Source organism: Maniola jurtina, chromosome 1 (genome assembly GCF_905333055.1).
Source record: "Maniola jurtina chromosome 1, ilManJurt1.1, whole genome shotgun sequence".
NCBI lineage: Eukaryota > Metazoa > Arthropoda > Insecta > Lepidoptera > Nymphalidae > Maniola > Maniola jurtina.
The window spans coordinates 3,688,705-3,709,166 of NC_060029.1; positions in this window are offsets into that span (position 1 = coordinate 3,688,705).

Below are 20,462 nucleotides of genomic sequence, written 5' to 3' on the forward strand. Positions count from 1 at the left end.
TTTATTATTTATTGATAAAAACACAACATTATACTATTTATGTTATGCAGGTCATACACGTTTATCTACACTTGTCCAGATGCAACTCTACACACAAGTGTCTCTATGCAAACCTGTCTGTTTCATTTGCATCAGCCACAGCCGTTAGACTTGTGAAAAAAATTCAAAAGAAAAATAAAACCGATTTCAAAAACCACAAACACTAAAAAGTCAAAAATAATTTTTGTTTAGCTGGACGTGTAATGTACCTAGGTATGAAGTCGAGCGAGCATAATAAAACCATAGATATGTAAACAAATTTAGAAATCCAAGTGTGAAGCTCGCCCGACTTCATATCTAGGTACATTACACGTGTAGCTAAACAAAAATTATTTTTGACTTTTTAGTGTTTATGGTTTTTGAAGTCGGTTTTATTTTTCTTTTGAAATTTTTTTATTTCACAATTTTTAGTGGCCCCACTGTAGGTACTATAATATGATCACTGATACATTATTACACTGATCGCGAGCAATTTACTCTTATCAATTGAGGAGTTCTGTTCTCCATCTCCGAAGGTATTCATCAGATCTTCACCAAATTTATATGGGACCACTTACTTACACAGTACCCCTTTCAAACAAAAAAAATAAGGGAACATACATTAAAAAAAAAGATTCCGACGAATTGAGAACCTGCTCCTTTTTTGAAGTCGGTTAAAAATGACATTTGCCGGCAAACCACTGGCCAGCTGTGGGGATGCGCCGTTAACCATGCAAGCCTGCAGCATATAAACGCGAACACTAAAAAGTTGAATTTGTATTTAAATGTCTATCAATTCTCTATGTCAACATGTGACTTCGTTGAAGTACGTCAATCGCTTGTCAATCTCATACGAATGCATGTCTCTCCTGTTGGCGTTGACGTTAATAGAAAGTCGCTTACAAGTTTCAGGACAGAAGCCGTGATGTGTGTGCCCTGCTTAAAATGTAATTTGAAAATATAATAGACGGCCATTTTTATTTTTTGACCCCCGATCCAAAAAGAGGGGTGTTATAAGTTTGACGTGTGTATCTATGTATGTCTGTGGTATCGTAGCTCCTAAACTAATGAACCGATTTTAATTTAGTTTTTTTGTTTGAAAGGTGGCTTGATCGAGAGTGTTCTTAGCTATAAATCCAAGAAAATCGGATCAGCCGTTTGAAAGTTTTCAGCTTTTTTCTAGTTATTACTGTAACCTTTACTTGTCGGGGGTGTTATAAATTTTTAATTTACCCTTGTTATTTTTGTGTCTACATCGAATAGATAGTAGCAAAATCATTAAGACGATTAATTCTACTGTCTGTCTATAGTCTAGTAATCTACATAGGTACATTGAAGTAAAAAATTTAGTATAATCGATGTCTGAAATGAAGATTTTCTTACGATGTGGACTAGGTACTAACTTCACACACTTAAAGTTTGCAAATTAATGTAAAGACATTGATTGCTAATTTATTTCGCTACTAAAGATTAAGAATTAAATTAACAAGTAATTTGCTTGTACGTATAAAAAAACACAGTCTATCACATCAATAAGTAATTAATTTACATGAAAACATGAAACAAAATGAGATTTATGAGTATAACATCACTATTTACTAATAAATTGAATAATTAGCTTAAGCATGGGACACACAGATGACTACTATTTCATTTATACATTTAATTATTTATGTAGGTACTTACTCATCGGATTTCTCTTATTGCAGCTGTTAATAGTAAACTATGATGTGGAAATGTGAACCGAAAATGTGATGCGTACTTCCATACAGCAAAAGCTTTAAAACAATATACATGTAATTTACCTACATAATTCTTCTACGTCATTCTTTGACGAACTTTTATTTTAAATATTATTATTACTTATTTATGAAGTTCACTATTTTTAATGTTTTCTCTTACGCTGAGTTATTCGAAACAAATCCAAAAAATTAAGTGGAGATTAAACGAATTTAATTACAAGAACTGTACGAAGTCTAATTTTACATTAGTTTTTTTATTTCTTTCCATCTCAGCGTTAGGTAAATTTTTCATGCTATCATTTAGGCAAACGCAATATTAACTAGGTACCTATGCTCTTGCCAAAAGTTAGAGCATTGCAAAAATAACAACTGTCGTTATGCAAGTGGGCTAATATTTTTTTTGTTTTATTTTTATGATTACTTCAAGAGTCACAATCAAAGTACTTAAACTTCGTTCAAATGGAAATTAATAACTTTTCAAATCGTCAAATAACTAATCTATAAAAGGTTCCAAAAGTGTTTCTACCAAAACTTGCTTATTTAAGTTCTTTTGTATGTATCAAGTAGGTACTATACCTACTTTAAGCCAATAAGTTAATTTATTAATATTTATTGTAATAAAATTGCTGTCCTGTCTGTCCCTAGCTCTCTATAAGGCCAAGACACAGCAGCTGGAACAGGTTTGAATATTCATAGAGTTCGAGGCAATGCCCGCTTCAATATGTCGATGACATAATAGACACGAAGATATTTGTTCGATATCGATATCGACTTTGGGATGAGTAACTAGGTAGAGGGTAAGAGGTCAAAGACCTACAGTGCGACAAGGCTCTCTTGGCGGTTGAATGACATTGTAAATTGAATATGTACTTGAAAAGAGCAACCGCCGAGTTTCTTGCTGGTTCTTCTCGGTAGGAACGGCATTCCGAACCAGTGGTAAATTATTATGACGATTCAAAAGCACTTGTAAAAGTTTAATTGAATAAAAACATTTTGAATTTGAATTTGAATTGGCAGGGGTGCGTAGTTATAGAACAAAGGCTGCCAGCGAATAAATTCTCCTCAATTTTAGAGGATATTTTGAAAATAGAGTAAGTTTTATCTAATTTTAACTGAATGAAAAAATAGGGAAAGCCGTCCCTGTTTCCACATTGAGAAAGAATAATCAAATGGACTTGCAACCTATTAACTTAACCTACTAAGCTATAAGATGCACATAAGTACATTTATGCTATATCTATCAACAGGATATTATGGTGATATTATGTAAAAATAATTATGGATGGAAGACAGAGTGACATTAATAGGGATCTGTTTTTTTACCCTTTTTTACCCTTTACCTGTACAGACCTCTAAAAAGACAAAATATTACGGCCTCTTTACGAAACCAGTTCAAGCTGCCATATTTTGTTTGGTCACAAGTCATCATAAAGCATATCGAGAGAAATGTTTACTGTTGGCATTTTTATTGCGGCAAAAATCTTTGCAGATCGTTATCTTTATGCGGGTAAGAAATAAGAATCAGTCCATAAAAGATATTTTGGTAAACTCAGATCCCATCAAAAACATAACATGTACAAAAATCCAAGTCTCGCAACGTACCTAGTTCTTCTACCGCAAAAAGTTTTGAGATCTAACATAAAACCAAGTCGGTTAATTTATTCAGTATCTATAATATGAGAGCAGCCAGCCTACAAATTTGTCACAAATCATTACCTAATTAGTTAATTAAAACATTTCATAGTGACCGTATCGACATAAGATATTTTTATTTCTTAAATAAATATAATGACTTGGCAATTGCACAGCAACATAACCACGTAAGAATAATTTTAATCAAATATTTTCATAGTCCTAGTTGAACATAGCGCTAGCTGGGCGCATATTTACACAAACATAAAAAGTGCTTAAAGCGCTAACATTAAGCAGATTTAGTTGTATGTAGTTTCTATCGCCGTGTGCAATTGCCAAGTCATTATATTTATTAAAGAAATAAAAATATCTTATGTCGATACGGTCACTATGAAATGTTTTAATTAACTAATTAGGTAATGATTTGTGACAAATTTGTAGGCTGGCTGCTCTCATATTATAGATACTGAATAAATTAACCGACTTGGTTTTATGTTAGATCTCAAAACTTTTTGCGGTAGAAGAACTAGGTACGTTGCGAGACTTGGATTTTTGTACATGTTATGTTTTTGATGGGATCTCATTTCTTTTTGTAGGTAGGTAACCATCCTTTTTTCTTTTCGGGTACCATATTTTCTTGTGCGTCAGTTACGGATTCTAATAAGAGTGTTGTATATTTTGAAGGGTCAAAAGTCCTAATTGCGTGAGAATGAAATTTAACCTAAGGACTTCTTGCTTGTGGGATAAGTCAGGATTTCTATCTCAAATAAATCAGGTCGCATGTACCTGTGTAAACTAACAGTATTCTTGTGTTATTAAATAACATGAACTATTCTCGATTTTAATCATTCCAACACTCACTTATGGCACATTGAACACACTAGCTTAACGTAACTAAATAAACCTAACCTACCCTACCTAGGCCACCTCCAACCACCCCTTATAGCGACACCCATACCAACCATCTAACCTAGTTACTTTAACCTCAATACTTATAATTTATCATATAAGCTTAATATCTAATACTTCCCAACGTGCAGCTACTGGAACACACTATATCACTCTATCACGTCACAGAATTTAGACTATGGGGCTTTTAAAATCTTGACGCACAGTAGTGTATCAGTCATTTAATTTAACGATTATTGAGTATAGTCCATTTTAAAAACACCAAAATAATAAAACTTCGCTACGCGAACTTTTTGGTATTGATTTCACAATTATTTTACTACACTATTATTTTATAAGATTACACCACAATCCGGGAAAATAATACAACGCAAGCTCTTTCGTAGAGTTCACAAACTCGTCTATTTTACTTAAAACTTGGTACTACTAACTAACAATTGAATTATATTTTATGAGTACCAAATGTTCATCAGAGGTAGCCCATAAATGGACCTCGACGTTTAGGGCTGCCAACCATACTTTATAATAACGTATGTTACTTTATTTCGGGCAAACGTAACATAAGTATGAGAGCAATAATTTTTTTTTGCTTATTTTGGCTTTCCACCAGTTGTTGATTGTTGCAGTAAATTTTTCTATTATACTTTTCCAAATTAAATCCAAATAAATGCTATATAATAAGTGGCGGGATGAAATTAAGTTTAATCTTAAACTCAACAAGAACAGATTGTTTACATATCTTGGAATTTAAAGATGCTGTTAATGAGGTCCCGATTATTAATAACGTCATTTCTAATGTGCCGTGGTTTATATAACAATATTCCAAAGTACTTTGTTTTGAAACCATTGTATTGTCATTTAAATATTGCTTTTTTAGTTCAGCCACATAGCTTTATGCCATAAGTTCATAATATTGGCATCAGGACTTGGTAATATAATAAAAAATTTGATTGTGTATTGGCAAACAAGACCATCTACCAAGTAATCACGATACATCATAAATAAAATAAATAAACACTTCTTATTCTTATTCTTATTATATTTTTCTAAGTTCACTACTAACGTGAGTTTTTTCACCTTAGTATTATGTATCCTTATATGAAATCGGGTGATATTTAAGAAAAGAAAATATATTTAATAGGTGGCAACTGGCAACCCTACTGACATATCACATCTGGCAAAATTGACAAATAACTCTAAACGACTGAGTCTGTAAAAACAATGCATAGCATTGATTGAAAAGAAACAAGCTTTTTTTCCGAAGACCGAATGCCAATAGGACCCTTTTACTAAGCTCCCGCCGTCCGCCTGTCCGTCTGTCAGTGGGCTGTATCTCATGAAATGTAGAAGGTAGATAATTGTGAGAGATTGTGTATTTATATTGCCGCTATAACAGTAAATAATGAAAATAAAATAAATAAAGGGGGCCTCTATACAAGAAATGTGATATTTTTAAAGCGTCTCTTTTGTTTTTTAAACCAAAATACCTATTTAAAAAGTACATAATTTTCAATTTTGGTATGTTGGATGGTATGGAACCCTTTGTGTGCGACTCCGACTCGCGCTTTCTTTTGTAGCGTATAAGTTGCTTTCGAAGTAAATATACCATATTCTGTACCATATTAGTACTTTGTAATAGGGTTCATTATTGTCTATTTCAAATATGCCATACCTACTCCCACTGCCTACCTGCTCTGTAAAAGGGTCCATTATTATTTTCTATTTTCAAACACACCATATTATTACTATGTAATAGGGTTCATTATTGTCTATTTTCAAATATACCTTTTTATTACTTTGTAGTAGGGTTCATTATTGTCTATTTTTAAGTAAGATAGGCGCTTAAGTTATTCGAAATTCACTGCAAATGTAACTTTGTAATCACGCAAGTTTGCAATCTTTTTATATTGGTTTACAAAGTTACTTATGCAGTAATAATTAAAAATAAGTATATCTTGAAAATGGGACTGAAATTCAGGTATTTTTAAATTTTTCCTTGCTTTATACTCTAAACACTTACTGTGTGCAAAATTTGAAACTTGTAGGTCTGCTAGAAGTACCTTAGAATTTTGATGATCGGTGAGTGTGTCACTTACATAATCAAGGAACTTTGACTTGTAATAGTTCTTAAACTACTGGTTAAAATTAAATGTAATTTGGGCATATACCTGGTTTTACTATGTCCTCTTGGTCACTGAAAATTCAGACTTCTAGCTTTATCTGCAACGAAGTTACAGGGGGGTGGAAAGCGACACGAATGGGTTCGAGAAAAGGATGGTACGGTGTGCCATAGCTCGACTTGGCCGTGGGCACTACCGTGCCCCCAGATTTGTTTACTTTAATGTTTTATTGAGAAATACATTGTATTACAGGTGTTTTAATGTAGGTACAGGTACAGTACACGGCGTTACCCCCAGAACTTCAAATATCTGGCCTAGGTACGTACCTATACCTGAAGGACTAATAAGGTTCAAGTCAAAATCTTTTATGCAAAATAGGTACAACGGGAATCACTGTACCCTCCAAAACATTGATAGAGGCTTCAACAGTCATAAGTTTGCTATAATAAAATACTCACAGCTAGGTATCAAACTTTTACTTCTCCACAATCACACGTCCAATTATCTGAAAAAAAAAAGAAACATGGTATAAATATTGGCCGAATGTAATGTATTGTTAATTGTAAGTCAACTTTGTCTAACTTTGCTGTTAAAATATAATAATATGACCCAGAAGGTAACTAGATATTTAGGACCGGAAGTGTTACAAAAAATAAAAACGTGTTAAAAATTCAAAATGAAAAAATTTAATTAAGTAGGTATATATAACAAAATTAATGAATTGCTAATTAAAAATTAATTACTATAAACTCGGTTTAAAACTAATTAAACTAATTACAACGAGACATCGTCCGGAGCGTGCATTACTCTAATATTCAAAATATTTAACGCGAAACGTAACGATTTGCATCAAAATCCGCACCGCAATGCCAAGCATGCGAAATCAAGATGGCAGCATCGACGCAATTAAAGTTGTTATTTATTGCTGTCATCGAAAATACTGTAACGAAATTCGTGAAACACATAGACATCAGTCTTGCCGACGTCAGATGATTACTCAGTGGCTGACACGCAGGTTATTCAAGTTCGTTTCCCTCACAACAGAACAAGTATGAATGGGGGCCCGCATTGACGATGCAAAAACGTTATCTTGCCATTTGCCATCGATGTGGGCGCATGTGTTTAATTTTAGGCACATGACAGAGTCAATTGTATTTTTGATGTGTAGGTAAATTGTGTATGATGTATAGGTAAGTAAACAAGTGTAAATTAAAAATTTATAACACCCCCGACAAGTGAAGGTTACAGTAACTAGAAAAGAGCTGATAACTTTCAAACGGCTGAACCGATTTTCTTGGATTATAGCTAAGAACACTCTCGATCAAGCCACCTTTCAAACAAAAAAAAAAAACTAAATTAAAATCGGTTCATTAGTTTAGGAGCTTATGCCACAGACAGATACACAGATACACACCTCAAACTTATAACACCCCTCTTTTTGGGTCGGGGATTAAAAAGTAAAACACACATAACTTCGAAAAGTAAGAGGTGTGTACCCGGAATCGAATGCTCGATCTCCCAAATAAGAGCGGACGTCTTAACCACTGGGTTATCACGGCTTCACATATCGGGTAAGTGATTTCATTAAATCGTGTAATCTAAACAGGTAATTTATTTGATTTTGAAAATCCCTGTAAAGCAAATATAAAAATAATCGACTGTAACAGACAGACGGGCGGAAGGAACCCTAAAAAATACGTATTTATGCACTACGGAACCCATTCAATCTATACAATCAAGCTATGTATACATAATCGCAGTGTTTATAGGTTGTTTATTCGCCGGCCGGTTTCCATAAATCATTCTCGCAAAGGCCGGTGGGGCTGCTCTTTAAATAATTATCGATAACAATCTGCCTGATTTATCAATTAGCCTCTGATAAAGCTGTAAATCAACCTATCATATTATTTGGAACATACTTTTTACAGCTGTTATTATGGAGATTTCTGATAGTTTATTGTCGATTTTGTTAAACTTTTTTTGAAGCTTTTTTTAAAGTTACACCGGCTTTGTAAGTAAATTTTTATTTGCCTATGTAATTTTAAAACTAAAAAAATACCAAAATCTGGTTAACTAAAGACACGCACACACACACGCAAAAAGTCGTCAAAACGCAACGCAGCATCGAAAAAATCGCTAAAACGCGCGTTTTCAATACAATGATCGGACTCAGAAAATCATCAAAATGTGATGCATAGATGCTGTCGCAAAATCACCGATCGCTGATGTTATTAATATAATAGGTATGCTTTGAAGGAAAAAATAGTCAAATAGTAACACTATTATTTAAGTCTACTCCATTCCATTTAGTAACTAGCAGATGAGAAGTATCTACATAAATAATAAAACGAAAACCAATCAAAAATAAAACGACGAATTCATATTTCATAACCGGGAAAGATACCGCTAAGCCAGACAAATCGTCGAAAGCTAAACTTTAATGTTACCATGATTAACATTACCAAGATCCCGCGAAATAATAAATCCGAAATAATATGAAAATAAAAATCATCAAACATCATAATAACACTACCATTCCAACAATACCGTCCGACACACCACACTGCGATAACTAATGTAACTGGAAACATTTGGATTTTGGAAAATAAATTCCTATTCATTTACATACCAATTTAACACTAAACATCATAGCAATAGAAGTGGTTATTGCATGTTGGACTGGAGACAGTTAATTGTAGTAAGGCGTGAGAATGACGACCAAATGCGGCATTACGGATTCTCTACAGCGCATCAAAATGATGTATTCCCACTTGAAATAAACCTGTACTGTTAGTTGATGCCTCGTCCTATTCCGGGTTAACAAATGCATTGTATGAGAAAAGTTACATTTTACTACACTTTTGCATTACGAAGAATAGAAGAGGGAAATAAGTTAGAAGAACTTACCTAGTTATTTTTATGATTGATAGTAATAATCGGATCAATAGAGTGTCCATTCGATGATAAGAATATCACCATATTTTCCTAATTATACCTAATATAACTAATTATACCTAAGGTACTTTTTTTACAAGTTTAATTGAATTATCAATAAAAAAAATACTAAAACTATGATTAAAAATTCATTACTCAAGTAAAAGTTACGCTTTTACTTGAGAAATGAAATTTTTTGATTCGGAAAACATACGAAGAAACGTTAATAATACAAGGTATACAATACATAATAAAAATCTACACAGAAGAACAGAAATCATTTTAAACACACGAATAAGTAAATCACTTATCACCTGTAATTCAATTCTATTATGTCATTACCTAATCTAGAATAACAACTGTTACTTTAAATAACAAAATACGAGCTTTCCTTATCATACCATACCCGTTATCAGTGGTAATTACTGATAATGAAACACAGGCAAAGAAAGCCCGCATCCGTTCGGAAGCCGGGCCTTAGGATAGTGGTATTATTTCTACCCGTCAGGCAACTTCTAACGCGTTTCCGAGCGACTTCAAAACGATTTATATTTCACGATTTATTACTCTCATTTATTTATTTTAAAAAAAAATGTTACAAAAATAAAATAACAGAAACAACAAAAAATAAAATAACAGGAGCACAGAAAAATGAAATAACATAAACAACAGAAAACTAAAGTGACGGGAAACCCCCATTAATTTCACGATTTTTTTTTGAAAATATCGTAATAAAACTGAAATCTAGCCTTATCTTATTACTGTACAAAACATGCCCGCGTGGAATGGTGCCAAAAATACTGGCTGCATGCGCTGGGCAGCCAGGCTGATCCTTCGTGCGAAAAATGAGCTAGCCCTTCTGTTACCAGATGAAGCTATTAATTTGGGTGAAATGTCTCTTAATAAAATTTTCACGATAATATCCTAGTAAGCAATGCCATTTTTCACACACGCTTGACCATCACATCTGATAGAAAGTGATAATGTGGTCTAAGGTAGAACGCGTTTGCCCAAGATGCCTATTTACTCTTGTTTTACAGATATCTGAATTATAATTGGTAGGAAACACTGATGTCGGAAGAGTATTTCAATTGCCATACGTATGGCTATGGTTTGGAATACTGGAAGGATTGTTAAAGAATAATGATGCAAAGCATTTTGTGCGTGTAGAAGAAACGTCGATGATAAAGGGGGGTACAAAATAAGCAAAACAAAATGCAGAAATTATTATTAATCTCGTAACAGTAGGAGCTAATAATTTCTTCATAAGCCACGAATGTCGTAGCGAATCGTGCCGTGGTCGGATCGTTATCGTCCAAGGAAAACGTAAAAACATGTTCCAAGAGAAATAATGACAGATTTCCTGACAGGATACCGCAATAGAGCCGCAATAAAGCAGAAATTATATCATACCATGTCAAGCAATTAAAATTATCATCACACCTAAGTGCATAGAGTGACTGAGCCGACAAATGACATACTTTGCTGTAATTTCCTAGGGGATGATGAGAAATAAAACAGGTTCAATATAAGTTCATATGCAACAAGATAGATATTAAAGTGTGTATTTTTAACCCCCGACCCAAAAAATGGGGTGATATAAGTTTGACTTCTGTATCTGTGTGTTTGTGTATCTGTCTGTGGCATCGTAGCTCCTAAACGAATGAACCGATTTTAATTTAGTTTTTTTTTTGCTTGAAAGGTGGCTTGATCGAGTGTTCTTAGCTATTAATCCAAGAAAATCGGTTCAGCCGTTTGAAAGTTATAAGCTCTTTTCTAGTTTTCTTATTAGACCGGTTATTACTATCCGACCAATACAAATTAATGTCCAGCCAAATTCTAATAAAAATGTGACGGGGCTTTTATAAATTTTGAAAATTTTGTTATATATATTATAATCTTCTATTACACATTATATGTATAATCTTCTATTACACAATCAAAGTCACGATCCAAAACTAATAATATGCAATAATTTGTTTAATGAAATTGTACACCAAGAAGCGGGGGAGTCATGACTAAAAAACTAATTTCGTAAGATGATGATGACGAATGGATCAAAAGGAGAATACTTTTAAATTAACGATCGAGTGATGCTATCAAATTTTCTCGTTCAACCAAAGGTCAGGTCAGTCAAATAAAAAGCCGTGGGCTTACAAGCAATTACCGCCCACGCGGTGCATATGTGGACAGAATCATTTTTTACTTTAAAAATTACATCGTGTACCTACTTAGGGTACTCCCACATTCGAGAGTCCAATTTTAGGTTTCGCAAGGTAAGGTACAAGAATAAAATGAATGTGATTGGTCCACACTTGATCAAATTACATTCTATGACAGTAGAGCTTGAATACAAAGACAAAGAATTAAAACTATTAAAAAAATGACTGCAGCTATACCTACTAAAAAAATACTGTTCAGTGCCCGATTGCCTTTATGCCAAAATTTTGTATATTTCATAATTGATAAATATAATAAATTAGCTAGCACTCATGCTCAATATGCACTGATTGTACGTTTACAGTACTACGATAAAAACCTTTACGAAAGTGCTAACAACAACTGCACAGTGATTTAAGTCCGGGTGTACGATGCGCAGTGCATAAGTACCTGACGGAAGAACAGATTTTTTTTCTAATTTTAAACATTAGATTGGACATTAATTAAAAATTAATTAGGTGTTATGGTAATTACTGTAGAAATCAAAGGAGATAGAGAATGTGATATGTCACTTCAGTTGAAGATCGTGATTAAGCTAATTAACATGGTACTTAGCACTTGTTTATCTAAAAGTTTTTATCATCTAAGTACTTAAAAAGTTCTTGATCTCGACAACCAACAAACAGACATCAGCAGACAAAAAATAAACAGAATAAGACATTTCAAGTACCAGTAGCATGTTTGTAGAACGTCATCGTATTACAGAAAAAAGTCATCAATCCTAGTAGAGACTGCAACTTGGATAAGAAACTTTGATAGAAAAACTTTTATTTATTCCTTAACGATTGAAAAGTCAGCTCCAAATTTATCGTATTACAGAAAAATGTCATCAATCCTAGAGATTGTAACTTGGATAAGAAACTTTGATAGATTTTTTTTTTATTTATTCCTTTGTTAACAATTGAAAAGTCAGCTCCAAAATTATAATTAGGCAGTTTTATAATAAAGAAAATTATGAAGAAATAATCGTTAGAAACATCTTATAATCATCTCATCATCTTCAACACCATTAATTGAACCCATTGATCGCTAGCATATTTCTGAGTACGATTCTCCTCTCAAAATGAAAGGGTTTATTCCATAGCCTATCACGCTGCCCAAGTGTGGGTTTGTCAGTCAAACTTTTGAGAAAAGGAGAACTCTCAGGCATGCAGTGTACTTACGATCTTTTCCTTCACCGTTAAAGCCTCATGGTATTTTAATTGCTTAATAACTCTGAAAAGTTAGGAGACATAACTGCCTTCAATATGTATTTATTTTCATGAAAAGCATTAGCAGTCATAAACACGTTCGTGTGGCTAATGAAGACATCTATAGGGCTTCGAGGCGTAAATTTTGTATGCAATTAACACTTTTATTACTACTTTATGTTCGGTATCAATATTTTGTTGCTTATGATTGTATATTTACGAGTAAGTACTTTGTTGAATATGTAAAATGAACTCTTAAAGATGTTGCTCAGAATATGTTAATAGGCATTATCTGATGAGTTACAAATGAGGAGCTGGAGAACAAAACTCTAAATTGTAATATTGCTCGAATTTAATTTTACGAGAGATTCTAACATAAAACTGAATGAAAGTTGTCCAATCTTTTCTGATTGTACCGTTTTGATGGAAATCACGAACTTTGGTCCCAATCTTAACACAGTTTTAGGCCGTTTTACTTGGAAATTAATTCAAATTTGTATTTATTGATCTGTGGACTCAACTTTTGCATAGTTTCAGACCGTTTTAACATGTAAGTGACCCAATCTTGAAGTTCTACCGATGACAAAATCGCCCAACGTGCCTAAAGTTTTCACTTCAGAAAGAAGTGTTTAAAGTACGCGTTTGAAATAGCTTAGAAGTTAGAAGTAAGGCAGATTTTCAATCATTAGTGTCCGTTTAACGATCGACCATAATAACATTTTGTCAGGAAGCCTCGTAAAGAGTCGTATGTACCTACTCGTAGCTTCGGGGCATCCTTAGCATAAATGATCGCGAGGTGCTATATTAGCGAAGTGGCAGTAATAAATTGAAAACAGACAGTTTATTTTATACCATCAAATTAATAAATGGTCACATTAGCAAAGCAAATGATTTGTAGTCAATAAATCACTATCTATAATATTATAATAAATGCGAAAGTATGTGTGTTTGTTATTTGGTGCTTCAATCACGCCGCAAAGGAGGTACGGATTGTCGTGAATTTTCGAATGAATGTACTTACATAGTTAAAGATCTGGAGAGTAATCTGATATGCTACTTTTTACCCTGGAATATCAAACAGTTCCCACGGGATTTTTGAAAAACTAAATCCAAGCGAATTAAGTCGCGGGCATCCTCTTATAAGTATGCATAAACTAGCAGTTATTAAATATATGTAGATTGTAGAGCCTCATTTCATTAAGGAACTATTATTATAAATTATATGATATTATTATAAATTATTGTAAATTGAATAATTAAAAAGAGCAACCGCCGAGTTTCTTGCTGGTTCTTCTCGGTAGGAACGCATTCCGAACCAGTGGTAAATTATTTGACGATTCAAACGCACTTGTAAAAGTTTGTAAAAGTGTATTTGAATAAAAATCTATTCTATTCTATTCTATATACCTATTAAATTAATCCATACTAATATTATAAATGCGAAAGTGTGTCTGTCTGTCTGTCTGTCTGTTTATCTGTCTGTCTGTCTGTCTGTCTGTCTGTCTGCTACGTTTTCATGGGCCAACCGCTGAACCGATTTTAATGAAATTTGGTACAGACTTGGGATACATCCCGGGGAAGGACATAGGCTACTTTTTATCCCGGAAAATCAAAGAGTTCCTATGGGATTTAAAAAAAACGAAATCCACGCGGGCGAAGCCGCGGGCATCCCCTAGTTGTCAATGAACTACGAATAGTAGTTAATTAAACACAGGTAGAGGTAAAAACAGTAGGTATCGCGACGTCAGCTCCGCCCCGACTTATTTAGCGGTGCAATTAAAAAAATTAAACAGCTCATTGGTCTAGTTCGTGATTTACATTCATCTCATTGGCCAGGTGAGGAAACTGGAATACTTGATAACGATGTGACTATATTATCTGCTAATTTCATACTCACCGATTTATTTTTTGCTGTGCTATCGGTAGCTTAAACTTGAACTACAAAGTAAAAACGGTTAGAAGATTTTTGACAGAATATAAAAGCCTGGAGGGTCAAAAACCTACTTAGTAATGATTTGTGGATGAAATCAGAGAAAGCGTTAGTATTAGGTAAATCTTAAATTACGTTATGTTAATCAACCGATTTTTTTTCTGAATAGATTTCATCATTTATTGGTACCGTCTTCCTAAACAACGGCATCTGTGGAGTTGCCTACTGCTTACCCCAGCACGGCACAATTCGGATGAAGATTTTGAGGGCTGCAACTCTCCTTTTTTAACCCCCGACCCAAAAAGAGGGGTGTTATAAGTTTGACGTGTGTATCTGTGTATGTTTGATCGAGAGTGTTCTTAGCTATAATCCAAGAAAATTGATTCAGCCGTTTGAAAGTTATTAGCTTTTTTCTAGTTATAACTGTAACCTTCACTTGTCGGGGGTGTTATAAATTTTTAATTTACACTTGTTGCAACGTTTTTGCTTGCGAGTCGATGCCCAGTTTCATATTAATTTGGACAGCTCCATAGCACACGATTTTAGTTGGAAACCTTATTTGAAGTTACTATTTAACGGGCTCTCTCTGTCACTCGTTTCCACTCGTTTCATACAATCGTAGTTCCAATTTCATTTGAATATTAAGTAATATTAAAGTAAGTAAATATTAAATATCTGTGCTGTGGTGTTTTAAATTTTTCTAAAAATATGTAGTTTTAAAATTACAGGGGCTCAAAGATTTGTATGTAAATTTTTAAGACCGCGTAACTTTGAAACCAAATATTTTAACAGAAATCTGGAAAACCACAGACATAGATATTAGTTTCTAGAATATGTCTGCAAAATTTCATGGACTTTGGTTGCTTAGTATTCAAATGAAATTGGAACTACGATTGTATGAAACGAGTGACGGAGAGAGCCCTCTTAAGTACTTTAGTTCAATGTAAATTAATTCACTATGAACCTTGATTCCTGAATCTTGATAACTTAGGCGGGCAGTAACTCTGCAGCATCAGGATTAAGTTGGATCTTGAAATTTTTATTGAACCACCACGGAAACTTACGCTGTTGATTAAAAAAAATATTCGGAAATCGGTCCAGAAACGTTGAAAAAATCGATGTATGACCGAGTAATGGCCGAATTGAGAGCCACCTCCGTTTTGGAAATCGGTTAAAAAGAGAACAGTGTGCTTGAATCGTAGAATTATCGCAGTTTTTTCTCGAGTAGCGCAAAACTTCAACTAGGTAGGTACATTTTATTGTGTATGTATTATACAGACTGTAATCGCCATGTTACAGTGCAGTAGCAGTTTCTTGGAAGTGCTTTGTATTGGAGTTTTTCCCACGTGCTCACAGCAGCGGGTCACGACCCCAGCAGACTACCACCGGATAACTACCGTTACAATTAACTTAGGCACTGTAATACGAGCAAGCACTATTCTTACCCATACTATAAAGATATAGAGCCTCGATAGCTTAACGGTTGAGGAGCGGACTGAATTCCGAAAGGTCGGCGGTTCAAACCCCACGCGTTGCACTATTGTCGACAGGAATGGGTCCTGGCCTGTGGTCCTGGCACAAGCTTTACGCTTAATTGGAGGGGAAAGGGGAGCATTAGTCATGTTTAGCATGGCTAATATTCTTTAAAAAAACATAGTTAAGCTGTTTAATGATTTTGCATTTGTAGCGTTTTGTAGCTGATTTAAAAGGCGATAATTGTAAAATTTATTATTATAACTAAATTTAAAGAAGCTAAGTATATGCAAAATGGGCACACATCGCAATGGATGTGTCAGTATTTACCGACACAAAGGATAACCCGTTAGCGTTTCAAAGGTCCCTTCCCAGGAACAAGTGCGGCACGGAATTCACTCACGTCGGCACACGGCACGTTCCCTTCGCGAGCGGCTCGTGATTGAGATACCGAATAATCCATTTCATTTACATATACTACAATTCAATTGAATTTAAATCATAATTAGCGGCCATATTAATTAGATTGGTATCCGCAAACACCCGCAAAGGAATTTAAAATTTACTTAAACTTATTTTTATTTAATTAAAGTTTTCCAATTAAAAAATGAATAAACTTCCCCTTTTGTTTGTTATTCTTTAAGGGATTTTCATAAAACGCTAGTATCTATGTATCTACATAAATTATTTATTGCTAGCTGATTCTCGTGACCTTGCCTGCAAGATAAGGCTTTTTTTTAATCCGTAGGATATTTTTATTTTTCCGGGATAAGAAATACTCTGTGTCACTTTCTAAGTCCAACTATATACATGCGAAAAATATACTGCATTGTTGGTTATAGGCGTGAAAAATAGCAGCAGTTCTTGCGGAACTCGACGCACGTTTCGAGTGGTGTTGGGATTTGTGTGGTGCTGCGTGGTGGTGGTGCGTGTAGCTTGCTTGGTGGCTGGCTTTTCCTGCATGTTTATCAGTGGGAGGGCGGGCGGTGCATGTCGCATGCTGCATGTTGCACCATACAGATTTCTTTGGTTGGGCGGATTATAGCAAATTGCTATAAATATAAATATAAATAAAGCTTTTGGTTCCTTGTATATCATGGACTTCCGCAAAATAACGCCTGCTTCTATACTACAAACAAAACAAAGCTAAAACACTTCTATTTTATTATAATTTACAATGGTTACGCACAAACAAAACGTCTGCTCAGCCTTTACGTACATAAAATATATAGTAATCAATGTCTAGATCATTTTATTAGTCATATTTTTTATCAAAATAGCCAACTCAAGCCAGGTTTCTACGTAACTCTTGCCTACAAATGCGCTAACTTTATAGCTGCCTAAATGATAACAACGTCCATAACTACGCAAAGCTTGTAAACAAGAAAAGTACCAACCTGAGTACCAAGGAGATATTTATTTTACTACTCGAATAAAGAATGACCACCTTAATAGATACTTTATTTTATTTTACTGGCCATATATTTTGCTAGAATTTAGTAATTTCTTAACCGATCCATACAACAGGCATTTCCCACCTAGGAGAGACCTGATATATGCTGCCTAGCCTAGTACCTAGCAAATAAACCGGCCAAGTGCGAGTCAGACTCGTGCACAGAGGGTTCCGTACTCGGGTATTTTTTCCGACATTTTGCACGATAAATCAAAAACTACTTACGCATAAAATAAATAAAACTCTGTTGTAGAATTTACAAAAGCCCTTTTATATGATACCAGCCACTTGGTATAGGTAGGTAGGTACCTTACATTGAAAATTGAAAATACTAAAATTATTTGTTCATGAACACATTTTTCTTTGTAATGTTAATTGTAACAAATTCACGGTTTCGGATTTTTTCTTTAACTACAATATCTACCTACCTGCCAAATTTTATGATTCTAGGTCAACGGGGAGTACTCTATAGGTGTAGGGAGTACTCTGACAGACACTACAGACAGACGGACAGACAGACAGACAATAAATTAATCCTATTTAAGGGCTCCTTTTTTAACGTATAATAATCCAATAAAGCGTAGTTTAGGATTTTATCCTGACAACTTTTATTCAATACTTACAACTTTTTGAGTAGCTACATAAACAATTTTACGACCTAACGCAAGAACATATTTTTAGCGTTTACTATAAAATAGCAAATTGACTGTTTGCATCATTTCATTGATCATATTTTTACTATACTTAATAAAATGAATTTATGCTCCTTAAACACAGATTTAGTATTAATTTCCGCGACACCTTGCTGTAAAATTTACGTGCAGATACAAAAATTAAAGTCCATTGTATTGGTTATATTTTTCAATAAAACGTTAAAAAAATAAAGAAGATAATAATTATGTATCTAATCTCTTTTTCTTAACTCCTTGTTTATTTGTGTTAAAGGGCAAGTCCGCATTATGTGAACATCCCTTTCGAACTTCGGCCCTAATTAAAACCAACAATACTATTTTGGTTTTACATTACTTAGGTTAGGTTAGGTTAGGTTGGTTTTACTTGTCATATTTACCACAAAGTAAATTAATTTATGTGACAAGTGAAGGTTACAGTACCTAGAAAAGAGCTGATAACTTTCAAACGGCTGAACCGATTTTTTTGGATTATAGCTAAGAACACTCTCGAACAAGCCACCTTTCAAACAAAAAAAAAACTAAATTAAAATCAGTTCATTAGTTTAGGAGCTACGATGCCACACACAGATACACACGACAAACTTATAACACCCCTCTTTTTGGGTCGGGGGCTAAAAATTGTATTAGTTGCAGTAAATAAGTACAACATACGTAAGTATCAACTACGAGAAATTATAAAGGCCCTATTTCACGTTATCTAGGAAAAGCAAACTATGACCAAATACTTATTGCAGCGCGGTCTCCGAGTAGAATACGGATGCGTATTTAATATGCAGGCTGCATTTATAATGAATTCCTGCTGCATTTGCATTGTAACTGTAACAGGCCAACCATTCTACTCTGTGCATCAATGACCCTTTTATTTAAGTCTTAATTCTTCTTATTAAAATCAAGTTAAAGCGCAGTGCACTACAACTATCAAACTATTTTTAAAAATTGGTTTGAATATTTGGAAAAGATAAAAGAATAAGATTATTAAGTAAATTTGTTGTAGGCTGTTTAGGATAGAAAACCATCACTGATAACAAATAGTATGATAGGTATTTTTGTCCTGGTAATTCCTTCACCTTTCTACCGTCGCTTCGTACCGCAAGGTCTGCATCGGTGCGTTGTTAAAATTCCTCGGACGAAGCGATTTGCTTCCTCATTTCTAATCCGAATGAATATACTAATATGAAACGCCATTTCGGCATTAGTTTTCCCCTCCACTTTATGGGCACCTTTAAGTCAAGAGTGAATAGGCATCTTCTAGGCAAGCGATCTCCATCTTAGGCTGGAAGTGCATTATCACTTGCCAGCAAGTTAGTTTGCAGCCAAGCGCTATTTAATTCTTTAAATTTAATAAAAAAAAGGTGTTGTGCATTTATTTAAAATGGATTCAGTCTACGATGTTTTAACTAAGCCGCTGAGTCTAGATTTTTATTTCACTCGAAAAATAAAAATGAAAACATGGTATTTTTTTTTAATTTAGTACATCGTGGCATTATCTATTCATAATAATAAATCGGGTTTTTTGAAAGCGTTTGGAATCATGAATGTAATTTGATGCAAATTAAAGAGGGTCGCGAACCTCAGTCGACGTTTTTATACTAGTCATTCAGAATTCCTAACGCCCAACACTGTTGCATCCCACAATACTGAATATCTACCTACATACGCAAATTGTAACTTACATTATATTATAATACTAGCTGACGCCCGCGACTTCATCTGCCTGGATTTAGGTTTTTCAAAATTCCGTAGGAACTCTTTGATTTTCCGGGATAAATTGTTGCCTACGTCTGGGCGAAGTCGCAGGCATCGTCTAGTTACATATAATTGCATCAGTTGCCATAAAATAACTACATATTAAAAATAGTCCCCTAAATAAAATACTGTCCCGGGCTTAGCTGAGAATGCAAAAAGATAGAACATACCATATGTACTTTTTAAGTTTAATTATGCTCTAAAACATGATAACATTATTGTGTTACTATTAAATAAATGACAAATTAAGAATAACCAAATTACGAAACAATTACAGTAGACAAATACGTGAGAAAGAATTTCAGGTAGGTATTAATTAACCAGCTAAGCCTTTTCATTCACAATTAATTACATATTTATGAAAGCACTCTGTGGCACCTTTGTTCAGCACAGATAAACAAAG